This window comes from Myodes glareolus, chromosome 6 (genome assembly GCF_982192425.1).
Source record: "Myodes glareolus chromosome 6, mMyoGla1.1, whole genome shotgun sequence".
Lineage (NCBI taxonomy): Eukaryota > Metazoa > Chordata > Mammalia > Rodentia > Cricetidae > Myodes > Myodes glareolus.
Genome location: NC_142031.1, coordinates 91,276,075 through 91,300,157, shown reverse-complemented (window position 1 = coordinate 91,300,157; position 24,083 = coordinate 91,276,075). Strand labels below are relative to the sequence as shown.

Genomic DNA, 24,083 nt, shown 5'->3' with positions numbered 1-24,083 from the left:
CCGAGTCGAAGGGCAACTCTGAGGAAGGGAGGCAAGTCTAACAAGGAAAACAGAAAATCAGCAAGCTAGCTACCACATATTTTGCTATTGCTGTTTAAGTTTTGTGTCCTGTTTGATTGACTGATTGGCTTAAAAATATCCCAAATCACTTTTATTAAAAATGCATAATTCAGTGCATTTTAGAATAGTTGTGGACTTACGGGACCATTACTGCTATTTTATAAGACCTCTATCACTTCCAAAGAGGACTATTTCTTTACTTACTCTTACTTATTTAGTTCTTATTACTTATTTCCTGGCTTCTTCTTGCTCTCCACCTGAGAGTCAGGGAGCTTCTGGACATTTTATGTGAATGCATCATGACATCGTCTCTCAGAGGCTGACTTAATTCACTTCAGCTTTTTATTTTGGAGGGGCAGGTTTTTCTGAGGTTTGTCCATCTTTTAACATATATCGATAATTTGTTTCTTTTATGTCCCCAAATATTCCATTTTTTAAATTTTTTTAAATTTACTTATTTATTTGTTTATAAAAATTTCCACTTCCTCCCCTCCTCCCAATACCCTACCGCTCCCCCCCCTTCCTTTCCTCCTCCCTCTCCAGTCCTAAGAGCAGTCAGGGTTTCCTGCCCTGTGGGAAGTTCAAGTTCCTCCCCCCTCCCTCCAGGTCTAGGAAGGTGAGCATCCAAACAGACCAGGATCCCAAAAAGCCAGTACATGCAGATGAAACAAGACCCAGTGCCATTGTCAATGGCTTTTCAGTCAGCCCCCATGTGAGCCACATTCAGAGAATCCAGTTTGATCACATGCTCGTTCAGTCCTAGTCCAGCTGGCCTTGGTGAGCTCTCATTCGATCAGTCCCCTTGTATCAGTGGGTGAACGCACCCTTCGAGGTCCTGACTTCCTTTTTCATGTTCTCCCTCCTTCTGCTCCTCATTTGGACCTTGGGGGCTCAATCCAGTGCTCCAATGTGGGTCTCCGTCTCTATCTTCATCCATCGTCGGGTGAAGGTTCCCTCTGATCCTGCCTTCCTTGCTCACGTTCTCCCTCCTTCTGCTTCTCATTTGGACCTAGGGTGTTAAGTCCAGTGTTCCAATGTGTGTCTCTCTCTCTATCTCCATGCATCGCCAGATGAAGGTTCTATGGTGATATGCAAAATATCAGTATGGTTATGGGGCAAGGCCAGTTCAGGAACCCTCTCCTCTGCTGCCCAGGGAACAATCTGGGGACCTGTCCTTGGGCCTGGGAACCCCTCCAGAATCAAGTCTCTCGTAAACCCTAAAATGGCTCCCTTAGTTGAGATATATACCTCCCTGCTCCCATATCCATCCTTCCTCCCTTCCCCCTATCCCATTCCCCCAAGCTCTCCCCAATCCTCCCCCTCTCCCTTCTCTCTAACCATCTCTACTTACTTCCACCCCCACCCCCCATGAACCCAAGTTTGCCTGACAATCTTGTCTACTTCCAATATCCAAGAGGATAACTATAAGATTTTCTTCATGTTCACCTTCTTATTTAGCTTCTCTAGGGTCACGAATTATAGACTCAAAAACCTTTAATTAAGGCTAGAATCCACTTATGAGTGAGTACATACCATATTCCTCTTTTTGGGTCTGAGTTACCTCACTCAGTAAAGCGTTTTCTATTTCCATTCATTTGCATGCAAAATTCAAGATGTCATTGTTTTTTACCGCTGAGTAAAACTCTAAAGTATGTATGTTCCACACCTTCTTTAACCATTCTTCTATTGAGGGGCACCTAGGTTGTTTCCAGGTTCTGGCTATTACAAATAGTGCAGCTATGAACATAGTTGAACAAATGCTTTTGTAGTATGATAGGGCATCTCTTGGGTATATTCCCAGGAGTGGAACTGCTGGGTCCAGAGGGAGGTTGACTCCCAGTTTCTGAGAAACCGCCACACTGATTTCCACAGTGGCTGCACAAATTTGCATTCCCACCAACAATGGATGAGTGTTCCCCTCACTCCACATCCTCTCCAGCATAGGCTATCATTGGTGTTTTTGAGTTTAGCTAATCTGACCGATGTAAAATGGTATCTCATAGTTGTTTTGATTTGCATTTCCCTGATCGCCAAGGAGGTTGAGCATGACCTTAAGTGTCTTTTGGCCATTTGAAGTTCTTCTGTTGAGAATTCTCTGTTCAGATCAGTACCCCATTTTTTAATTGGGTTAATTAGAGTTTTAGTGTCTAGTTTCTTGAGTTCTTTGTATATTTTGGAGATCAGACCTTTGTCTGATGAAAGGTTGGTGAAGATCTTCCCCCAGTCAGAAGGTAGCCTTTTTGTCTTACTGACAGTGTCCTTTGCTTTACAGAAGCTTCTCAGTTTCAGGAGGTCACATTTATTTATTGATTCTCTTATTGTCTGTGCTACTGGGGTTATACTTAGGAAGTGGTCTTCTGTGCCTATATCTTGTAGACTACTTCCCACTTTCTCTTCTATCAGGTTCAAAGTGGTCAGATTAATGTTAATGTCTTTAATCCATTTGGACTTGAGCTTTGTGCATGGTGATAGATATGGATCTACTTTCATTCTTCTACAGGTTGACATCCAGTTATGCCAGCACCATTTGTTAAAGACACTTTCCTTCTTCCGTTGTATACCTTTAGCTCCCTTGTCAAATATCAGGTGTTCATAGGTTTGTGGGCTAATATCCGGGTCTTCTATTCGATTCCATAGGTCGACTTCTCTGTTCTTATGCCAATACCAAGCTGTTTACAATACTGTAGCTCTGTAATAGAGTCTGAAGTCAGGGATGGTAATGCCCCCCACGTTCTTTTACTGTATAAGATTGTTTTGGCTATCCTGGGTTTTTTGTTTTGCCATATAAACTTGATTATTGTTCTCTCAAGGTCTGTGAAGAAGTTTGATGGGATTTTGATGGGGATTGCATTGAATCTATAGATTGCTTTTGGTAGAATTGCCATTTTTACTATGTTGATCCTCCCAATCCAAGAGCAAGGGAGATCTTTCCATTTTCTGGTATCCTCCTCAATTTCTTTCTTCAAAGACTTAAAGTTCTTGTCAAATAGGTCTCTCACCACTGTGAGTACACGACCAGTGTACACATGGCATGTGTGTGCTCATGATACAGAGACAGGTTGTAAAGCCTTCAGAATTAGGGCGTGTTGATGTGGGGAAATGCTGGCAGGAAGGTTTATTTTCTCTCCAGGGTAGGATGGTCAACAGTGTGTGGATCAGCTGCTAGGCTGGACAGTTTCTAGGCTGGCATTTGCAGCGAACAATTGAAATATTCTGTCTCAGGGGAAGTTGGTTAACCACCCATGCCCATTGTATGCCTTGGCTTGGGCAACCAACAGCATCGTGGCTGCAGGCTGTGATCGGAGAATTGTAGCCTATGGAAAGGAAGGCCACATGCTACAGACTTTCGACTACAGCCGTGACCCTCAGGAGCGTGAATTCACCACAGCTGCAGCAAGTCCCGGAGGCCAGTCTGTCGTGCTAGGAAGCTACGACAGGTAGGGCCCCCGGCCAGTTGCATCTTCTACTTTCTCTGTGAGCTCTGCCCTAGCCAAGTTGTTCTGAACCGCAGCGGGAACCTGGACAAAAGCAATGTCTGTTGAAAGGGATTCTCAGATTGTCGTCTGCTGGCATGCTGACAGCTTCAGGATGTGCTGTGCTGCCTCAGCCTGGACTCCACAGCAGAGGCCATCACGTTCCCCGTGTCCCCCTGCCTCATCCCCACTATGCCATTGTGTTGTAGTTTGAGAAGAAGGCTGAGTAGCTGTCTTCATCTCCAGTGCCTGCACTGGCATGGTCTGTAACGTAGCCGCCGTTTGGTGAATGAATAAAGAAACAGCCAAGCAGCTAGGGTTAGGTCTCCTCTTTGTCTGTCTGTCTTTATGTCCTTCCAGTCTTGCGTGTCTCCTTAGGTTCCATCCTTCTTTGCCTCTTACACTTTGTTTCATCCTCTTCCCACTCCTGGCAGTCCGTTTGCCTCACTTGTCCTGCTGTCCTGTTGTCTCTACTTCTGGCCTTTCTGTTGTTGTTGGTTTTTGAGACAAGGTCTCATTCTGTGGCCCCAGTTAGCCTGGAACTCACTAGGTAGACCAGGCTGGCCTCAAACTTACAGTGATCCTGCTGCCTCTGCCTCTCACCTGTTGGCCATTACAGGCGTGTACCACCATGCCCGACATCCATCTTCTTACCTGCTCGTTTCACCCCTACTCTCTCAACTCCCCGCACTTTTTCCCCCTCCCGTTAGGCTGCCTCGCTGGTCTGCCCTTTTGCATTTGCTTCCCTTTCTGATGGAGTGAGATGTTTCCCTATTAGTGCTAGCCTGTTTTCACTCTTTACCTTTCTAGACTCTGGGTGTTCAACTGGAGTCCTCGAAGAAGCATCTGGGAAGAGGCCAAACCCAAGGAGATTGCCAACTTATACACCATCACAGCCTTGGCATGGAAGCGGGACGGCTCCCGGCTCTGTGCGGTGTGTTATTAGGAGCCCCTGTCTGTACTGGCGACTGTCTCCACACTACAGTAAAATATAAAATACTCCCTGTGCCAAGGGAGTCGTTCTACTCTGACACAAGAGAACTCCAGCTGCCTTGTGACTTAACCTAAAAAATACTGTTAAAGGCAGGAAAGGGAAACTTAGACTTTCCAGGAGGCCCTGAGGGACACGCTTGTCCAGGATGGCCTGACTTTTCCCTCATTGCCAACCCACATGTGATCCCTGTAAGTCCTAGGATTGCCACTTTTTTTTTCTGATATGTTCAAAACCTGCCCACCCTTTTGCTGGCCACTTCTGTCTAGATTGTGACACTGAGGTTTGAGGTCTTGGGGGTATATCCCGATGCCGTCCACAGCCAGTGCCGTCCACAGCCAGTGCGCCATGCATTGCCTTCCATGCTGTCCCTCTCTCTCTCAGGGCACCCTCTGTGGTGGGGTGGAACAGTTTGACTGCTGCCTCCAAAGGAGTATTTACAAGAACAAATTTGAGCTGACGTATGTGGGACCCAGCCAGGTGAGCAGCTGATGGCCTATCATGCTGAGACCTCTCATGGCTCATCTGTTCTTACATTTCCCCCACCTGCTGGCCACAGCCACAGTGTCACATTTAACCTTCCTCCCTCTGACAGAGTTGTCGTAAGGAACTGAATGTGTCAGAACAACTTCTGGCAACCCTCCTGCTATGTAGTTGTTCTAGCCCATTGTAAGCAAAGTTTACGCACTAGGCTCAAGAGTGCAGGGATTGGCACCTGTAACTCCCCCTGTGAAGCTGTCCTCAGCGCCACCCACTAGAGTTGTGGATGAGCAGGATCACGGGCAAATTGTAATGCCGCAGGACTCTGTTGTCCCAGAGACACGTGTCTCACTCTCCCACTTCCCTTCCCTGGCGTTTATTACCGATTTGTTCCTGGATCTTTCCAGTCTCTCCAGAAACATTTATCCTTTCTCTACTGTTGTTAGATCTGTTAAGGACTGAGAGTACAAAGGTAATTTATCTGTAAGACATCGTGCCAGGGTCAGAGATACGGCTCTTACTATTCTTACAGAGAACACAAGTTCAGTTCCCAGCGCCATGTTAGTGTCTCACAATCACTGGGACTTCAGCCTTGGGAATGTAACACCCTCTTTTGACATCTGCCGGCACCTGCACTCACCTTTGTACACACTCACACACGTAATTCAAATTCTTTTTTGAAGAGACATTGTGGTCTGGTATGTGGCCAGTGAGTTTGAGGCCAGCCTGGTCTATATAGCAAGTTCCAGGCCAACCACGGTTACATGTCTCAAAAAAGAAAAAAATCAGAAGTAGAAGAGGAAGAAAAAGAAAGAAAATCTTAGCACTTAGGAGGATGGCCAATTGGAGGTCATCTTAGGCACGTGATGATCTAATAACGATAATAATAGGAACATAACTATATAACAGTGACAATATATAGTATTCTGTCTTCGTAGGTAAAGAGTGATTAGTGTTACCCACTAGAGCTCTCAGAACCGAATAGTCATGGACAGCCTAGGAGAGCATGGGGAAGTATTTCCTAGGTAGCAAACCCCTGTGTGGATGCAAAGGTTGTCCTTATCAACAGCGTCTTGGGCCGAGGGAGAAACAAGGTATCCTGGAGTTGGGTGAGGGGCCAGAGCACCTTCCCTCCTCTCCTGCGCCGGGAAAGCCTGATGGGTTGGACTGGTCCCTTCCCAGGTGATAGTGAAGAACCTGTCTTCAGGGACCAGGGTGGTGCTCAAGTCCCACTATGGCTATGAGGTAGAAGAGGTGAAGATCCTGGGGAAGGAACGGTACTTGGTGGCCCACACATCGGACACGTTGCTGCTTGGAGACGTGAACACTAACCGCCTCAGTGAGGTAGGAACCGAGAGAGGAAGGGTGGGTAACGGGATGTCTTGGCTTGCTAATTCTGAAGACGCAGGGCCCCAAGAAGTAAGATTCCCCAAAAGATACCATTCTGATATTATTTCCTGGAATATAAACTTCCACAGTCAGACTGGTTTTTGCTGCTGTTTCTCTCGGAAATAAGAGAATCAGGGCAAGAGTCTGATACAGCACCTTTTGTGTAACGTCAAAGCCTCACTGAACGTCATCTCTCTTCCTTGCCACTGACATCCTTCAACTTTGTCTTGTGTAATTGTCTACATCGTCTCTGACGTTTTCTCCTCACTTTGCAGATAGCCTGGCAGGGATCTGATGGCAATGAGTAATATTTCTTTGAAAATGAGAATGTGAGCAGCCTCGATTCCCTGTCCCCATTTCAATAAGTCCCATTCCCGCTTCTAGTCAGAGGGTTGAGTGGCAAGGGATGGGGAGACTGCAGGTAAAGGGTGGGGATGAAACAGGAAAAGACAGGGAGAGGTCATGTGAACTACAGTGCCCCTTCCCCCACTTCTCTCCACATCGCCTCCATTCTTCCCCAGGTGTGTATGATCTTCAATGCTGGAGAGCTGACCCTGGTGGAATATGGGAGTAAGGACTCCTTGGGTTCTGTACGCACTGAATTCATGAACCCGCACCTCATCAGGTAACTGAACCCTGGAAATCCAGAAGGATTCCTTTGGGACTTCTAAAATGTGTGTCCCCAGATCAGGCTAAAAATGTTATCCCGTGTGGTATTTCAGAACCCTCAAGAAGACCCTAGCTAAGCCCATTTTACCTTACCTTGTTGTTTCATGTTTCAGCGTCCGTATCAGCGAGAGGTGCCAGCGAGGAATGGAAGATAATAAGAAACTGGCTTATCTTGTTGATATTAAGACTATTGCTATAGGTAAGATGCTTTTATAACTTTAGTACTGACACAGATACCTGTATTGCACTTGTGTATCATGGGATCGTATTCAGTGATGAAGCTGAAAGGCACCAGGTAAATATGTAACCTCATTTTTACAGTGTTAGAGGAAATGTTTAAGTCCCTGTGGGTATGCCTTTATGAAGTGTCTGGCTATGGATACATTCATGCTCAGACCTATCAGAAGGCCTGTCCATAGAATTACCATGTTCTCTCGTCATATATCTTAGGGTCAGCAAGTTGTGAACAGCAGAGAAGAATTATTAGCAAATTTAGGAATTTTCCTGTTTAGACATCATCAAATCCTAGACTCTTTAGAACTGGAAGGGCTGTATTTTTTATATTTATGTTATTAATAACCCTTATTATTAGTAACTAGTAACAATAGAAACGTAATTTGCATTTCGCAAGTGTTTCATTTATGAATCTCCACTTTATGATTTCTGTCACCAAATGTTCCAGGCATGGCAGGAAGAACTGAGACTAGCTTAGGATCGTGCAGAAGGTAGAGAGACGAGCATGCCACATAGTGTGTCTGTAAGGATGGGGCTGGTGTCAGCAACCCTGTCCGTACTTACTGCTGTGTGAGCTTACCAAAGTTACTTCGTCTTTCTTAGTGTCTTCACCCACAGAGTGAAAGAAGATAGTACCTATGTCAGATAAAGCACTCAGATCCTTCCCTGCCACATAATCGTTAATAAATTCCAGCTGCTGATGGTCATGACATATTGTTAATACTTGCTTACCCATGCCTAGTTCTGTTAAATCATAACTTTTTGTTGCTTTTATATTTAGTTTTTTACCTCATCTCTTACTCATGGGCATTTAGAGAGAGGGTTTTTTTGTTTGTTTGTTTGTTTTGGGTTTTTTTTCATTGTTTGGTTTGGTTTGGTTTGGTTTTCTTTTATTTGAGACAGGGTTTCTCTGTGTAACCCAGGCTGACCTGGAACTCACTCTGTAGACCAGGCTGGCCTCGAAATCAGAGAGATCCACCTGCCTCTGCCTCCATGTGCTGGGACGAAAGGTGTGTGCTGCCACAGCCTGCTGAGTATTAGTTTTTTAAAGGTTTATTTATTTTAGTTGTATGGATATTTCGCCTGCATGTATGTCTGTGTGCCATGTGCATGCCTTACGCCTTTGGAGGTCAAAAGAGGGCATTGGGATCCCTGGAACTTGGTGGGTGTGAGCTGCCATGTAGGTACTGGGGATTGAACCTGGGTCCTCTGGAAGAAAAGTCAGTACTTTTAACCACTGAGTCATTTCTTCAACCCCTAATTGTTTGGGGGGGGGTGTTGTTTGGTGTGGTTTTAATCACATTACTGCTACTTGCTGAGGTCCACGCTTAGAGCAGAATTGCTGAATCATAGAGGAGCAGCTGTGCCTTCAGCCTCACTAAGAGTCTCCCATTGCTCTCCAAAGAGGACGATCAATGTCTGTTCCTCTCCAGTCAGAGTTCCTATTCTTGCACATCCTCTCCAGGACTTGAAATGCACGGTGTGTGTGCAATGCCATTTCATTTACTTATTGATCACTTGGATTTCTCTTCTGTGACTTCCAATTTCTCATCCCTTATGCATTGTGAAAGTCAGGTGGTCTCTTTGTTAGAGATGTGAAATTTTTACATATATAACCTCTGATGGTTACTTACATTGTAGAATTTTTTTTTCTGTATGTGTGGCTCTTTTAGGTATCTTTAGTATTGAGACATTTAAAAATTTATTATAGTTATTTATGTAATGGAACCAGTTGGGGGAAGCATGTATGCCATGGCACTGAAGTAGAAGTCAACGGACAACCTGAGAAGCCGGGCAGTGGTGACGCACTCCTTTAATCCCAGATCTCAGGAGGCAGAGGCAGGTGGATCTCTGTGAATTCAAGACCATCCTGGTCTACAGAGCGAGTTCCAGGATAGGCTCCAAAGGTACACAGAGAAACTCTGTCTTGGAAAAAAAAAAAAAGACACACTGAGGCGGTAGATCCCTCCTTTCCACTGTGTGGGTCTAAAGGATCAGACTCGGGCCCTGTAGCACACACCTTTAAATATTAATTGAAGGGCCAATTAAAGCCTCTAAAGATACTCATCCAAGCCTGATGACTCAGGTTTAGTCCCTCAGGAGAGAACCAACTCCTGCAAGCTGTCTTCTGACTCCCACCTGTGCTCCTTGCAAACTAGAAACAAAGAGCTAAAAATGTAATTAACTAATTCTTAGTTTAAAAAATTGAGTCTAAGCCGGGGGCGATGGTGGCGCACGCCTTTAATCCCAGCACTCGGGAGGCAGAGACAGGCGGATCTTTGTGAGTTCGAGACCAGCCTGGTCTACAAGAGCTAGTCCCAGGACAGGCTCCAAAGCCACAGAGAAACCCTGTCTCAAAACACACACACAAACACACACACACACACACACACACACACACACAAATTGAGTCCAGGGATATAGTTCAGTGGCGGAGTGCATGGGAGCCCTGTGTTTAATCACCAGTGCTGTCAAAATGATAGTAATAAAAATTGCTGATTTTTGAGGTCTCATTTAAAAACTTTTCCCCATATTCCCTCCTATATTTTTAACATTCTTAAGTTTTGCTTTCCATCTAGAATTTATTTTTGTATGTGATGTGGGTAGGGTTTTAACTTTATTTTTTCCATCTGTTTAACCATTTACTGAAAGCCCACTAATTTGTTATACCATCCCTGTCATAAGTCAAGCTTTCGTATACATATGGGCCTCTTCTTAAGATAGTTTCCTATTTCATGAATATTACATTTCACATCTGAGTTCAGAAATGCAGGTATCTGCAGTGGGAATGATATGTAGGCCAGGAGGCCTAATTCTCGTGGCGGTGATAACTCTGAGACCTCAGACCTGTCCATTCGCTTGGGCCGCAGGGTTCATTTCAATATATGTAAAATGACAGTCGGTCCTCTGAGTCACCGGTCCCTTTTAATGTAAAGAAAATTATAGACATTTCCCAGGAAAATGCATATATATCAAATTTTATATATAATTTCAGGGTCCCTATGGGGTCCTGGAAGCTCTAACATGACTTGGTTTGGTTTGGCTTTGGTTACCGTTTTGTTTTTCAGTGTTTGGAGGCAGGGTTTCACGTTGCCCTGACTGGCTTTGAATTCCTGGGCCTCTTGTCTCAGACCCCTGGGTACTGGGATTATAGGGATGAGTCACCATGTCTACTGTCATAATTTCTATGTCTCCAGGTTACCAGTCTGTGTGCCAGCTGGTCCCATTGAGCATCCTCCTGCCTCAGCCTTTTTGCCTTGTGCTTGAGCTCTGGGTGTGAGCCACTGAGCTTCACTGAGCCTAGCTCTCCTCAGAGGCTTCCTTCTCCGTCGTCTCACTTGTGCATCCATTGCTCTGGTGACTCCTCGCAGCCAGGGTGACATCACCAGGTCACTTCACTCATCAGCTCTCTCTGGTACTCAGTAACACGGTCACCCTCTTTCACTGTCTTTTCAAGACAGAGTCAAACAAGGCAGCTGGAGCTGGCCTACCTGAAAGGGCGTGGCCTCAAACCCCCACTCTTTCTGCCTCAGATTTCTGAGGGCTGGGTTATAGCATGTATCACCATTTCTCCATGAGATCCTCTATCTAGTTGCCTATAAAGCCAAGTAAAACATTTATAATTCTAGACAAGTTTATTGACAGTATTTCTCTGTGTAGCCTGTGCTGTTCCTGACTGTCCTGGAACTCTCTCGGTAAACCAGGCAGGCCTCAAATTCACAGACATCCACCTGCCTCTGCCTCCTGTGTGCTGGGATTAAAAGTAGGTGCCACCACACTTGGCAAGACCCAGTTTTTGTTTTTTTTTTTTCGAGACAGGGTTTCTCTGTGGCTTTGGAGCCTGTCCTGGAACTAGCTCTTGTAGACCAGGCTGGCCTCGAACTCACAAAGATCCACCTGCCTCTGCCTCCTGAGTGCTGGGATTAAAGGCGTGCACCACCACTGCCTGGCTAAGATCCAGTTTTTTAAGCATCTTAGAAAAATTGTGCGATATTGGTCATTTGTGGTCCCCATCGAAATCCCTGAATTGATAAAATGTTCTTAAATCCCAACATGATTATCAAACCAGCCTTCTAGAGACCAACTGCAGCCCTCTACATGGAGGGGTTCGCTCTTCTTACCATGTCTTCTTTGCAGTGGATCTGATTGGCGGCTACAACATTGGTACTATCAGTCATGAGAGCCGTGTGGATTGGCCGGAACTTAATGAGACTGGGCACAAGCTTCTCTTCAGGGATTGGAAACTTTGCGTGAGAGGGGTTACTAGGGTTTTAGGCCTGGGCTGGTACACAAGCTGTTACCAGGTCTATGGGGGCAATGCAGGACATAAGTTCTTGGTTCCACATGCCATTAGCATAGCAAAGTGGACCAAGGACAGTCTATACCCTGTCAGAAGCTGTCCTAGGTACCCTGACAGACTGTTTACAGGTTGTGTCCTCGTGAAGCTGCTTCCCCTCCTCAGGTCCAGCTGCCCTTTGCCCAGTCCCACTGCCGCAGTGTGCTTCAGGCACACTTAGCTGAAGGCATGGACACTGACTCGAGCAGCCCTTTCTAGCACTTACACAGTCTCTTGTCAGTGTGGCATCACCAAAGGTTCACTTTTCTTGTGATGCTTCATTCCAGTGAGAGCCACACACACTGCAGACTGTCAGCTCACTTAGTTTTGTTTGGTAGCCTTACCTGTTAATCTGGCCCAGGGTTACGCTAAGAACCTATACTCTATAGTTTGACCTTCACCTGACCATACCTTGAATTAGGTCGTAGCTTGTGTGGTCATCTCATACTCGACCAGTCAGGATATACCAACTTAGCACAAACTCCAAGGGCTGGCAACTCAACACATAACTGACTGGTGGGTTATTTTACCATGGGGAAAATGGGCAGAACTAAATGACATCACCACATGCCCTCCTAACTGTGCTGTCTCCTCCTCCAGCTGCATCTATATGATATTGAAAGCTGCTCCAAGACAATGATCCTCAACTTCTGCTCCTACGTGCAGTGGGTTCCCGGGAGTGATGTGCTGGTAGCCCAGAACCGAAACAGCTTATGTGTGTGGTACAACATTGAGGCACCTGAGAGAGTCACCATGTCCTCTATCAGGGTATGTTGGTACCAGGAGGCCCAGACGTGTCGCTCTAACTCACTAGCGCTCCAAGGAGAAGTATGTGAGACCATGTGGTGTTCCCTACCCACCACCCACAATCGCTGTGATAAAACTGGCAAGCGAAACGTTCACCCCCCCTCCCCATACTGGCCTGGCCTCCAGAATTATCCTTGCTTGCGTTTCCTGACCTTGTATTGCGTTCCTAGAGATGAGGCCACATTCCAGTGGCCCTGGGACTATATGAAGTCACCATATGGCATTCTTTGTAGTCTAGAAGATAGACCCTAGTAGGAGGAATGGTTCCATGCCATCATCCTTGTCCTTGTTCTTGGCCATTCAAAATCCCTCCTTTTTCAAATTTCACATCAAACATTCTTTGCTGTCCCATCACAACACCACACACACACACACACACACACCACACCATACACATCCTCCACACACACACCACACACATAGCACGCACGCACACAATACACACACACACACACACACACACACACACACACACACACACCACCACACCATATACACACACCATACACATACCACACACATATGCAGGCCCTTGAAGGCTCAAGTTAGCTACCATGTAACTTTCTCTCGCCACAAATAATATAGGACCTTGCAAGGCTTTGACTTTGGTTACCTCTCTTTTTTCTTTGTTGAACAGTATTTTCATTCTAATCTTTAAATTTTTAAATTACATTTATTTATTTTGTGTATTTGTGTATGCATCTATGGAAGCCAGAGGACAACCTGTGGGAGTCTGCTCTTCCCACCATGCGGGTCCTGGTAGTGAATGTAGGCCAATAGGCGCCTCTACCTGTCGAACCTTCTCTCTAGTTCTTAGTGCTAATCTTCATTGTTGCTGCTGCTGCTGCTGCACTGGAATCAAACCCGGGCTTCAAGCACACTGCACATGTATTTACCACTGTGCTTCCAGTAGTAAAGGGTTTCCTTTTGTTTTGATGGCTTTTTATTTTGTTGTGTTTTTCTTTCTTTTTTTTGTGTGTGGGTTTTTGTTTTTGTTGTTGTTTTATTTTGGTTTTGGGTTTTGGGTTTTTTTTTTTTTAGAAAATATTTATTTATTTAAGAAAGGAAACAAACTATCTTTTTTCATTTTACGTGCAAATCCCAGTTCCCACTTCCTCCCCTCCTCCCCTTCCCCTGCCTTTACCTCCTAAGTGCCTGAGTGCTGGCATTACCGACCTAGGCCACCATGCCTTGCTATTAAGATTTTTTTCTAACTTCCAAAATGGGCATCATTCATATTCAATTTCTCGTTCTTTCTCTCCTCTCCTTCCTCCCTGAATGACCTGGAACTGGAACTTGTAACCCAGGCTGACCTCCCTGAGTGCTGGTATCACAAGCACTGGCCACCGCACGTGATTTATGATGTTATTACCTTGTATGGACAGAACTTAGATTTCCCACCAGCACATTTCTTCCTACTTTTCCTTCTTGCAGTGTTGGTCTCCCGTCAGGAATTATTTTTCTGCCTGGAGAATATCACTTAGAAATCCCTTCGGTGAGGGTCTCTTTAGTGGAAGATTATACTCTCTCAGGTTTTGATAATATGAAAGTAGCTTTGTTTAGTTTTGTTTTAAGAAACACTTTGGGACTCAGTACCCAACTTCAGACTGACAGCTAACTTTTCTTAGCTTTTTGTAACATGTTATCCCAATAGATAACTTGCATGTTGTACACATGTGTGCAGTACCTGCTGAGGCCAGAAGAGGGCACCAGATCCCTCAGAGCTGGAGTTACAGGCCACTTGCTGTGAGTGCCTATCTTGGGTGCTGGGAACCAAGCTTGGGCCCTCTGCCATAACAGTCAGTGTTCTTAATCTCTGAGCTGTCCACTCTAGCCCCTTTGGTTGCTCCTAAAACCTACTTTTTTTTTCTGGATGTTTTGACACTTGACTACAATTTTTGTACATAGTATTTTTCCTCATGAAGGGGTCTTGCCATATAGCACAGACTGGCCTCAAATTTCAGGGCTCAGGCTGTCTTCGCAGCCTGAAGTCACAGGCCACCCATCGGGTTAGAGGGTTTGGGAGTTGTTTTTGCCGTGGATGGCTAGCAACTGAACCTGTGCATTAGAAGTGAATTCTCTAGTCTGAGCTGTACCCCGGCCTTTTTACATGAATTTAAATGATATCCCATGCAGCATATGTTGTGTTTCATGTAGTTCCAAACACACACATCGCGCTCAGTCTTGGGAACTTCTCAGCCATTCTCTCAGAATGCTGTTGCCATTCTCCCGGGAATTCTAACTCAGCATATGCTACGTTTCTTGTTCTGTCTTGTTTGCCTTTCCAGCTTCTCCTGTGTCTCCTGCTCCATGAACATTCTAGATGACATCTTCAGACCCATCCTCAGTTCATGGGCTCACTCTTTTCCTTGTCTGCTGCTTATGCCACAAGAGGAACTTGTCCTTGTTCAACGTCACAGGCTTCACTCCCATAAGATTTGATTTGATTCTCTTTCCAGTGTGCCCAGCCACTCCAGTCTTTCCTTAGTTAATTTTCCATGTCATCTTTATATCTTCAAATATGCAATATTTAATTTTATTAAAAAGCATTATCTATAACTGCTATTTTTAATATCTAAAATGCTTAAAGACCTAAAATTATTATTTATAATTACAATTTATTCTTTCATATTGGTTGTGTTATATTGCGTGTGCTTGCACACATACACCCACATGTCACTCTGAAGGCAGTCTCTGCTTGTTTTCCTGCTGAGATGGTTGTTTGCTTCTGTAGCAGTCAGAATCCATGTTAAGGCTGTGCTCCACTTGCTTTGATGCCCTTTGCTACAGAACAGGGGCCAGGTTTACTCAAGAGACTCTGACTCAGCCCATCCACGTGCTGAAGGGCTCGAGGCTCATTTTCGGATTCATGTGTTCGCCTTCAGAGCAGCACCCCCTTTCCTGCTGCTCAGATTTTTAGCTTCTTGGCCTTTGCTCTTCTGTCTGTTCCCTTTTTTAAAATTTTTTATTTATTTATTTTGGATTTTTGAGACAGTGTTTCTCTGTAGCTTTGGAGCCTGTCCCGAAACTAGCTCTTGTAGCCTAGGCTGGCCTTGAACTCACAGAGATCCTGGGGATTAAAGGCGTGTGCCATCACCCACCCAGCGAAAAAATGTCATTTTACTGATGTATTTTGTTTTGTTTGTCTTTTTAAATTTTTTAAAAAGGGATGGGTAGCATAGAGGTAGGGAACATTCTTAGTGATTTTGTCACATGAACTGAGCAGTGCATGAAAAGAAAAAGTATGTTCTGGGTTCGGGTTCAAGTTGTAATTTAACTGGAGGACCCTCAAAAATATCTCAGTCTGGGGCCTGGGGAAATGGTTCCATGGATAAGGGTGATTGTTGCCAAGTCTGATTACTTGAGTTCAGTCTTCAGAGCCCACATGAATAGACAAACACATGCTAAATAAATAAATGTGAAAAAGTAATTATATAGATATATATATTACAGGGATTCTCTGTGCAGCCCTGGCTATCCTGGAACTCACTCTGTAGACCAGGATGGCCTCAGACTTACTGAGATCCACCTGCCTCTGCCTCTTGAGTACTGGGATTAAAGGTGTGTGCTACCACTGCCCGACAAAATAATATACTTTAAAAAGAATATCAGTCTAAGAGTTGAGAAGATAACTCGTTTGGTAAAGTGCTTGCTGTTCCAGTAGAGGGACCTGAGTTTGAGCCCCAGAACATTCAGCAAGAAAGTGAAGCATTACACACTCAAATCCCAGAACTGGAGAGGCAGAGACAGGGAGACCCCTCGGGCTCAGCCCAGCTTACTTGGTAAATTCCAGGGCCAACCTGAGATCCTGGTTCAAGAAAGAAAGGGTGGAAGCAGCTGAAGAATGACACCCGAGTGTGTCTTCTGGCGTGCTCACATGTACAAGCACAGTCATGTGGACACACGCAGTCACACGAGCACCCACAGTCTGTGCGTGCACACACACCCCTTAGTTTGTTTACAACTGAAGAACTGAATGCCACTCTTTGTATACTGTGCAGGGTGACGTTGTAGGTCTGGAGCGAGGTGGAGGGAAGACAGAGGTGATGGTGACCGAGGGTGTGATGACTGCGGCCTACACCTTGGATGAGGGCCTGATTGAGTTTGGAACAGCCATCGATGACGGCAACTACACCCGGTGAGAGGCTGCTGACAACCAGTGTGGTGGTGAGCCGATGTGGGCATAGGGGACGCCTGCAGTGACTGCTCAGTGGGGCCCTGTAATCATGGGAGGAGCCTTTCTTCCCCCCTCCTGCTGCCCCAGCAGCACCAGGGTTCCTCTCTGCTCCTCGAGATCCTGCTTCACTCCTGTGCTTTCTTCCCTCCCTCTCCAGGGCAGCAACCTTCTTGGAGACCCTGGAGATGACCCCAGAAACAGAGGCAATGTGGAAAACCTTGAGCAAACTGGCCCTGGAGGCAAGGCAGCTCCACACTGCTGAGAGGTGAGAGTGCTTGGAACTGAATGCTGGCAACTAGGAGGCCTGTGGGTAGTCACCTATGGGCTGCTTCTGTCCTGTGTGTGGGCACTGCTCCCCACACACCCCACCAACAATATGAGCCTCCCCGGTGCACTTACTGCAAACACCCTCCTACTCTAGATCAATGTATCTTTTAAAAAATAGTTTTAAATTCTGTGAGTAAGAATGTCAATGTGTGGGTTTGTGCACATGAGTGCCAGTGCCTGCCAAGGTCAGAAGAGAGTGTTGAACCTTCTGGAGCTGGAGTTCCAGGCGGTCGTGAGCCACCTTGATAAAGGTGCTGGAACCAAACCCCAGTCTCCACAAGAGCAGTCCACACTCCTGATTGCAGAGCCGTCCCTAATATGAATATGCCCTAATGTTTTAGCTTCTCCTTTACAAAGTTCTCCTTTAACAGGTTGTTTCTTGTCTGTATTATTACTGTTTATATATTTAAGGTTTTATGTTTTTAAGATTTAGTTACTTTGAGCTGGGTGTGTTTTAGTCACTTTTCTATTACTGTGGCAAAACACCGTGACTGAGGCAGCCTATAAAAGAAGCACGAAATGAGCTTACAGTTCCATGGGGTTAGAATCCATGATGGGTGCAGTGCAGGCATAGCGGCCTGGACAGCAGAGAGCTCACATCTTGGAACCAGCAAACACAGCACTGGAGATGGCAGAAAGCTTTTGAAACCTCAAAGCCTCACCCTCACCCCTTCTCCAACAAGGCCACACCTCCCAATCCTTCCCAAACAGTTCCACCTCCTGGGGACCAAACCTTCAAACACCTGAGCCTGTGGGAGGCAGTCTCATCTACACTGCCACATGTGTCTGTGTGAGGGTCCATGTGTGGGTGTGGCCACATGAATGATGGTCCCTGCAGAGGTCAGAGGTGTAGGATTCCCCTGGAGCGAGAGCTTCAGGCAGTTGTGAGCCTTCATATGTAGGTATTGGGAATTGAACTCAGGTCCTCTGCAAGAGCAGTACACACTCTTAACCACTAAACCATCTCTGCAGCCTGCCCAAGCATTTTAAACATACCTCTGTGTCTTTCCTGGGTATGGCACAGAGGTAATGAACACATTTGGGACCTCAGATTCCTTGAGATCAAACATTGGTTCAACTTTTCATCTTGTATACACTTAGGTCATTCATCCTTTCCAACCATGGGATTTGGTTTTCTTCATATAAACTGGGGGCACTGATGACAGCATTTACCACACAGTATTAGAAAGGAAAGTGGTGATGGTAATTGTGGTGAAGAACAAGAAAATCTGCAAAAGACTTAGATGTAAGGGCTCAGTCATGTCAGCTGCTTTCCAGAAACAGTTTGAGTTTTTTCATATACACCCCTCCTCCCTCGACCCCATGTAAACTGTCTGCAAGTCCTAAGGTCCCTACCTTGTCTATCTGTCTGTCTGTCTATTTACCTCTCCCCCCCCTCTGTCCCCCCTTCCATCCCTCTTTCTCTCTATCTATTTGTCTACTTTTTACCTTTTAAGGTGTATTTTATTTTTACATGTATGACTGTTTTGCTTTACATAGGTACGCATGTATGCCTGGCACCCATGGAGGTCAGAAGAGGGCATCAGATCCCTTGAAACTGGAGTTACAGATGGTTGTGAGCTGCCTTGTAGGTGCTGGGAACCAAACTCTAGTCCTCTACAAGAGCAACAAATGCTCTTAACTGCTAAACCATCGTTCCAGCCCCAGTCTTGTTTTTTGTCTTGTTTTTTCAGATTTTGTTTTTAAGCAAAGTCTTGTGCAGCCCATGCTGGCCTCAAATTTCAGATATAGTCAAGGGTGACCTTGGGGTTCTGATCCTCCTGCCTCTTCCTCTCAGTGCTGAGATTGCAGGCTTGCACTGCCTCGCCTAGTTTATTCAGTGGTGGGGACCAAATCCAGAGCTTAGTGAACACTAGAGTGCTCAACCAACTGAGCTACATCCCAGCATAGGTCTTAGTCTTCACACATATTCCAAGTCTGATATCTGGCCTAGCCATACGACCACCAGTGCAGACCACCAGCATCTCCCACACTCAGTTGTACAAAAGCCTCTTCCTTAGCCTTACTGATGTTAGCCTTGTCCTTCAAAATCTGTCCATCACACAGTGGGGACCCACAGTGTAGAGCAAGTTGACCTCAAACTCAGTGATCTTCTCAGATTTCCCAGTGCTTAGGTTAAAAACCTGTGCCATGACTTTTGACCTATTTTTTTTTAAAAAAAAAAACTAAGGGGCTAGAGAGATGACTCATCAGTTAAGAGAACTGGTTGCTCTTCAGGATTTGATTCCCAGGACTCACCTAGAAACTTACAGTCTTCTGTAACTCCAGTCCATGTGATCCAAAGCCCTCTTCTGGCCTTGGGGAAAACCAGGCATGCATGTGGTGTACAGACCACATGGAACATAGACATATATGCAGACAAAATGCCCATACACATAAAATGAACATTTTTTTAAACCATCAATACAGGACCAGCAAGATGGCTCAGTGGTTAAAAGGTCTTGCTGCATAAGCCTACTACTGATGAGCGTTCAATCCCCAGAGTCCACAGTAGATGGAGAGAATCAACTCCCCAAGCACTGCATTCACCCACATGTAATACACACACACACAAACAATAACTAAAATAATTTTTAAGACAATCAATTAGAGGTTGGAGAGATGGCTCAGTGGTTAAGAGCACTGGCTGCTTTTCCAGAGGTCCTGAGTTCAATTCCCAGCAACTACATGGTGGCTCACAATCATCTGTAATCAGATGTGGTGCCCTTTTCTGGCATGCAGGCATACATGCAGGCCAAATACTGTATACATAATAAATAAATACTATTTTTTTTAAAAAAGACTATCAATTAGAGGCCTGGGGCTTGCCTAGCACACGTGACGCCCGGCTTTGATCCCCAGTACCACATATGCAAGAAATTATAGCACATGCCTATAATTTCAGCATTTGGGAAGTGGAGGCAGGAGGATCAGAAACTCCTTGACTATATAATGAGTTCATGACCAGCATGGGCTACATGAGACCCTGTACATAAAACAACAACCATAAACCCTCTGTGTTGTATAACTGTTTTTGCCTAGAATTTTCCAGTAGTTTACTCTTATATTCCATATAAAACCCAGAATGCTTGCTGTGGCCAGGGGTGCAAGTATTTGCCTCTGCTTCTTTCTTAGGCCAGTTATCTGCTCGCCCAGCAGTTTCTAGCCACATCTTACCCCTTGGCTTTGAGCATGCCCTCCTCATCCTTGCTGGGCGTGTGTTGCACAGCCATCCGCTCTGCCATGTCTTGCCATGACTAACTCCCTTAACTTTTTTTCTATTGGCATAGATTAAGCATATACACTAATGGGCTTCCTTATGGTGTGTAATTCATTTTTACCATATTCACCCCATTGCCCTCTCCCGTCCCCTCTCACTGCCTCTGATCCCCTTCTTCCCAGCTAGCCCCTCTGCTACCTTTGGCTTTTGATGATTCCGTGAGTTTCTTTTAGAGTTGCTTACAGGAGCATGGGTGGGTCAGGGGTTGCTTACAGGGGTGTGAGAGAGGGGTTGCTTACAGGGGTGTGAGAGAGAGGTTGCTTACAGGAGCATGGGTGGGTGAGGGGTTGCTTACAGGGGTGTGAGAGAGGGGTTGCTTACAGGGGTGTGAGAGAGGGGTTGCTACCAGGGATGTGGGTAATAGGTTGCTTACAGGGGTGTGAGTGAGGAGTTACTTACAGGAGTATGGGTGAGGGGTTGCTTACAGGGGTGTGAGTGAGGGGTTGCTTACAAGGGTGCGGGTGAGGGGTTGTTTACAGGGGTGTGGGTGAGGGGTTGTTTACAGGGGTGTGGGTGAGGGGTTGCTTACAGGGGTGTGGGTGAGAGGTTGCTTACAGGGGTGTGGGTGAGGGGTTGTTTACAGGGGTGTGGGTGAGGGGTTGCTTACAGGAGCATGGGTGGGTGAGGGATTGCTTATATAAGTGTGGGCACCTTACCAGTGGCCACACCACTAAAGAAGTGTCTTTCCCTCCCCCACCAACCATTAATTGCCCTTAGATTCTGAGGGAGAGCTGGGGCCTCTTGAGTGTCTCCATCCCCATAACAGGCTATGCCAGTCCCCACATGGCAGAGCCATGTCATACCTGGAAGACAACATCCTCCCTTTCTTCCAACTCTTACATTCGTCCCATTCCCTCTTCCATGATGTCCCCTGAACTTTGATACATATGTGCCATTTTAGGCTGAGCATTCAACAGTCCCCCACCCTCATTACTCTGACCAATTATGTCCCCTGCAGTTACATTTGCCACTACACGAAGAAGCTCCTCTGACCAATGCTGACCGCAGCACTGATCGAGGGCATAAACGTAATTATTTGGAAGGCAGTCTGGTGAGCACATCATGTGCATTTAGCAAAAAGTAACAGCAGTCACTTCCCAGCTAGGGCCTTTGACTTCCCGATCACAGACTCTGGGCCAGTTTTACAGCACCAGATGTGAATTCCCTCTTACAGAACAAGCCTGAAATCCAATGAGAAAACCCTTGGTTCCCTCCTTAACAGACTTGTCACTTTAGCAGTAAGCATATTTTTGCCTGGCCAGTGACTAGCTGCTTCTTGTGTTCCGGTCCCAGCCAGTTTCAGTGGTCTCGGCCCCTGTGGCAGCTGCTCATTTTACTCTTCATTCTCTCCCCGAGAGCAAGGCTTTTACCTTCCTGTGCCTCTGTGGGCTTTCTGTGACAGTCAGCAGTGTCGGCGCACACTAAATGCCACTACCTGTTTGTTGAACCAGTGACTGAATGACAGCCCTGTACTAATGTAACGTGGTGTCATTGCCTCTGTGCTGCAGGTGCTTTTCTGCTTTGGGTAATGTGACAAAAGCTCGATTTCTGCATGAGACCAATGAGATTGCAGATCAGGTGTCCAGGGAATATGCAAGTATCATCCTCTTGCTTCATTCAGTCTCCCAAGCTGGAGTTTCTGTTAGTTTTCTTCCTGATTCCTACTTTCCCAGCCTCTCTAGCTTCCACCCTACCCACTTTGAAATTGCCTGTGAAACCTCAGGCTGCTAAGTCCCTGAAAGATCTTTAGCTTCTCAAGTCTGTTAGCCCCCATGTCCTCCTGGCCTTCCTGTGTCCACCTGCGCTGAATGACCAAACCTCCTTTTCCCTGTAGGGTGGAGAAGGAACTGACTTCTATCAGGTCCGAGCACGACTGGCCATGCTGGAAAAGAACTACAAATTGGCAGAGATGATCTTCTCGGAACAGGTAAGGGAAGGTGAGGAGCAGGATGGAAGAGGGTATTTGGGAGGGGAAAAACGATGAAAGACCAAGACTTCCAAAAGTTGGGAGAGAACTTTTAGGTTTAGAGAGTTCATCCCATGCCTTCTTTAGGTTTTTCAGTTTCTCCTCTGTTAGTCTTTTTTTTTTAAAGACAAGGTTTCTCTATGTAGCTTTGGAGCCTGTCCTGGAACTCGCTCTATAGATCAGGCTGGCCTCAAACTCACAGAGGTACACCTGCTTCTGCCTCTCAAGTGCTGGGATTAAAGGTGTGCGCCACCACTGCCCAGCCTCCTCTGTTAGTCTCTATCTAGGCAAACATCCTTCTTTGGTTTTAATTTCTTCTTCCTTTCAAAAAGTATCTTAGCTCCTATCTACTCCAGAACGTGTCTTTGCAACCTTTTATTTCATTTATTTACTTGTTTGTTTGTTTATTGATCTTTGCAATTTTATGCACAAGGTAGATCCAAGTTTTTGTGGCACCCAAAACACATAGTCTGAGGAGCCTTCATTAAGATAAATTGCTCTGAGTACCTGTGCAAACAAGGAGTCCAGTAGTCTATAATAAATTTAACACTGAGTCAGGTGCATAGCTCAGTGGTTGATCTTGGGCTTAAAATGTGCAAAGCACTCAGTTCAGTTTTTGATGCACACACACACAGCATGTTCATGCCTGGCATCTTAGACAGTCTGAGCAGGATGTATTGATGGTCTGCCTTCCCGGGGTCCTCTTTCTTTTGTGTGAATGCTCTTAACCCTTAGAATGCAGTGGAGGTGGCCATGGACATGTACCAGGAGCTACACCGCTGGGATGAGTGTATCGCTGTGGCCAAGGCCAAGGTATTGTTCTGTCTTCTCTGCATGATTGTTCACGACTTGGCATCACCAATTTTAGCTGTCTTTCTAAGGAAGCCATAGGATCTGGAATGGGGCTGGGACTGGCTGATAAGGTGAGGGATTAATATATTGGTGGAATGGGAGGAGACACACTGTCCCAGAAGAGGAACAGAAGAGACAAGGAATCCCTAGCTCCCTCTGTGATGTCCAGGGACACCCAGCCCTGGAAAAGCTGCGCAGGGATTACTATCAATGGTTAATGGACACACAACAAGAGGAGCGAGCAGGTGAACTGCAGGAGAGTCAAGGGGATGGGCTGGCAGCCATCAGCCTCTACCTCAAGACTGGGCTCCCTGCCAAAGCTGCATGGCTGGTGCTGACCCACGAGGAGCAGCTGGCCAACACGGAGCTGGTAGAACACATCACCATGGCCCTCATCAAGAGGGAGCTCCACGAAAGGGTATGTGGGCTGCCTCTTCCTGGTCATTATCCACCCAAGGAGACCTGGGGGTTCATAACTCTCCCTGACTGCCAGCATTTCTTCTTTGGGGAGCTGATTCCTGACTCTGTGTTCAGAGTTTCATTGTAGTCATGTGTTGGCAGGCTGGTGATCTCTTTGAGAAGATTCGAAACCCACAGCGGGCCCTTGAGTGCTACTGTAAAGGCAATGCATTCATGAAAGGTACTAGCTGCTCATCAGCTGTCTTTACCACTGTGCACTCCTGCCCACCCCGTATCCCAGCATCTCCTTGGGGACATCTCTTCAGGCTGACTGGCTTTCTTTCCTCTGCATTCCTCCACTTGTCACCCATCCGTCCGTACTTCATCTCCCTGTTCTGTTTCCCTGGGTCCCATCCCTGGGATTCTGTGCCAAGTGCCTCTTCTGTCCCTGGTAGCGGTTGAACTGGCACGACTGGCTTTCCCCGTGGAGGTTGTGAGGCTGGAGGAGGCCTGGGGGGACTACCTGGTGCAGCAGAAGCAGATGGATGCAGCCATCAATCACTACATTGAAGCCAGGTATGGCAGCACAGGGCACAGGGATCTGGGCATGACGTGAGAAACTGTGGGCGAAGGACGACGGCAC

General features: G+C 46.1%; 1 pseudogene; it reads left to right on the top strand.

Moving 5' to 3' along the window:
* The first annotated feature begins 3,276 nt into the window (after nucleotides 1-3,276).
* LOC146894344 (intraflagellar transport protein 172 homolog) overlaps nucleotides 3,277-24,083 on the top strand; it is a 22,878-nt pseudogene continuing 2,071 nt past the window's right edge.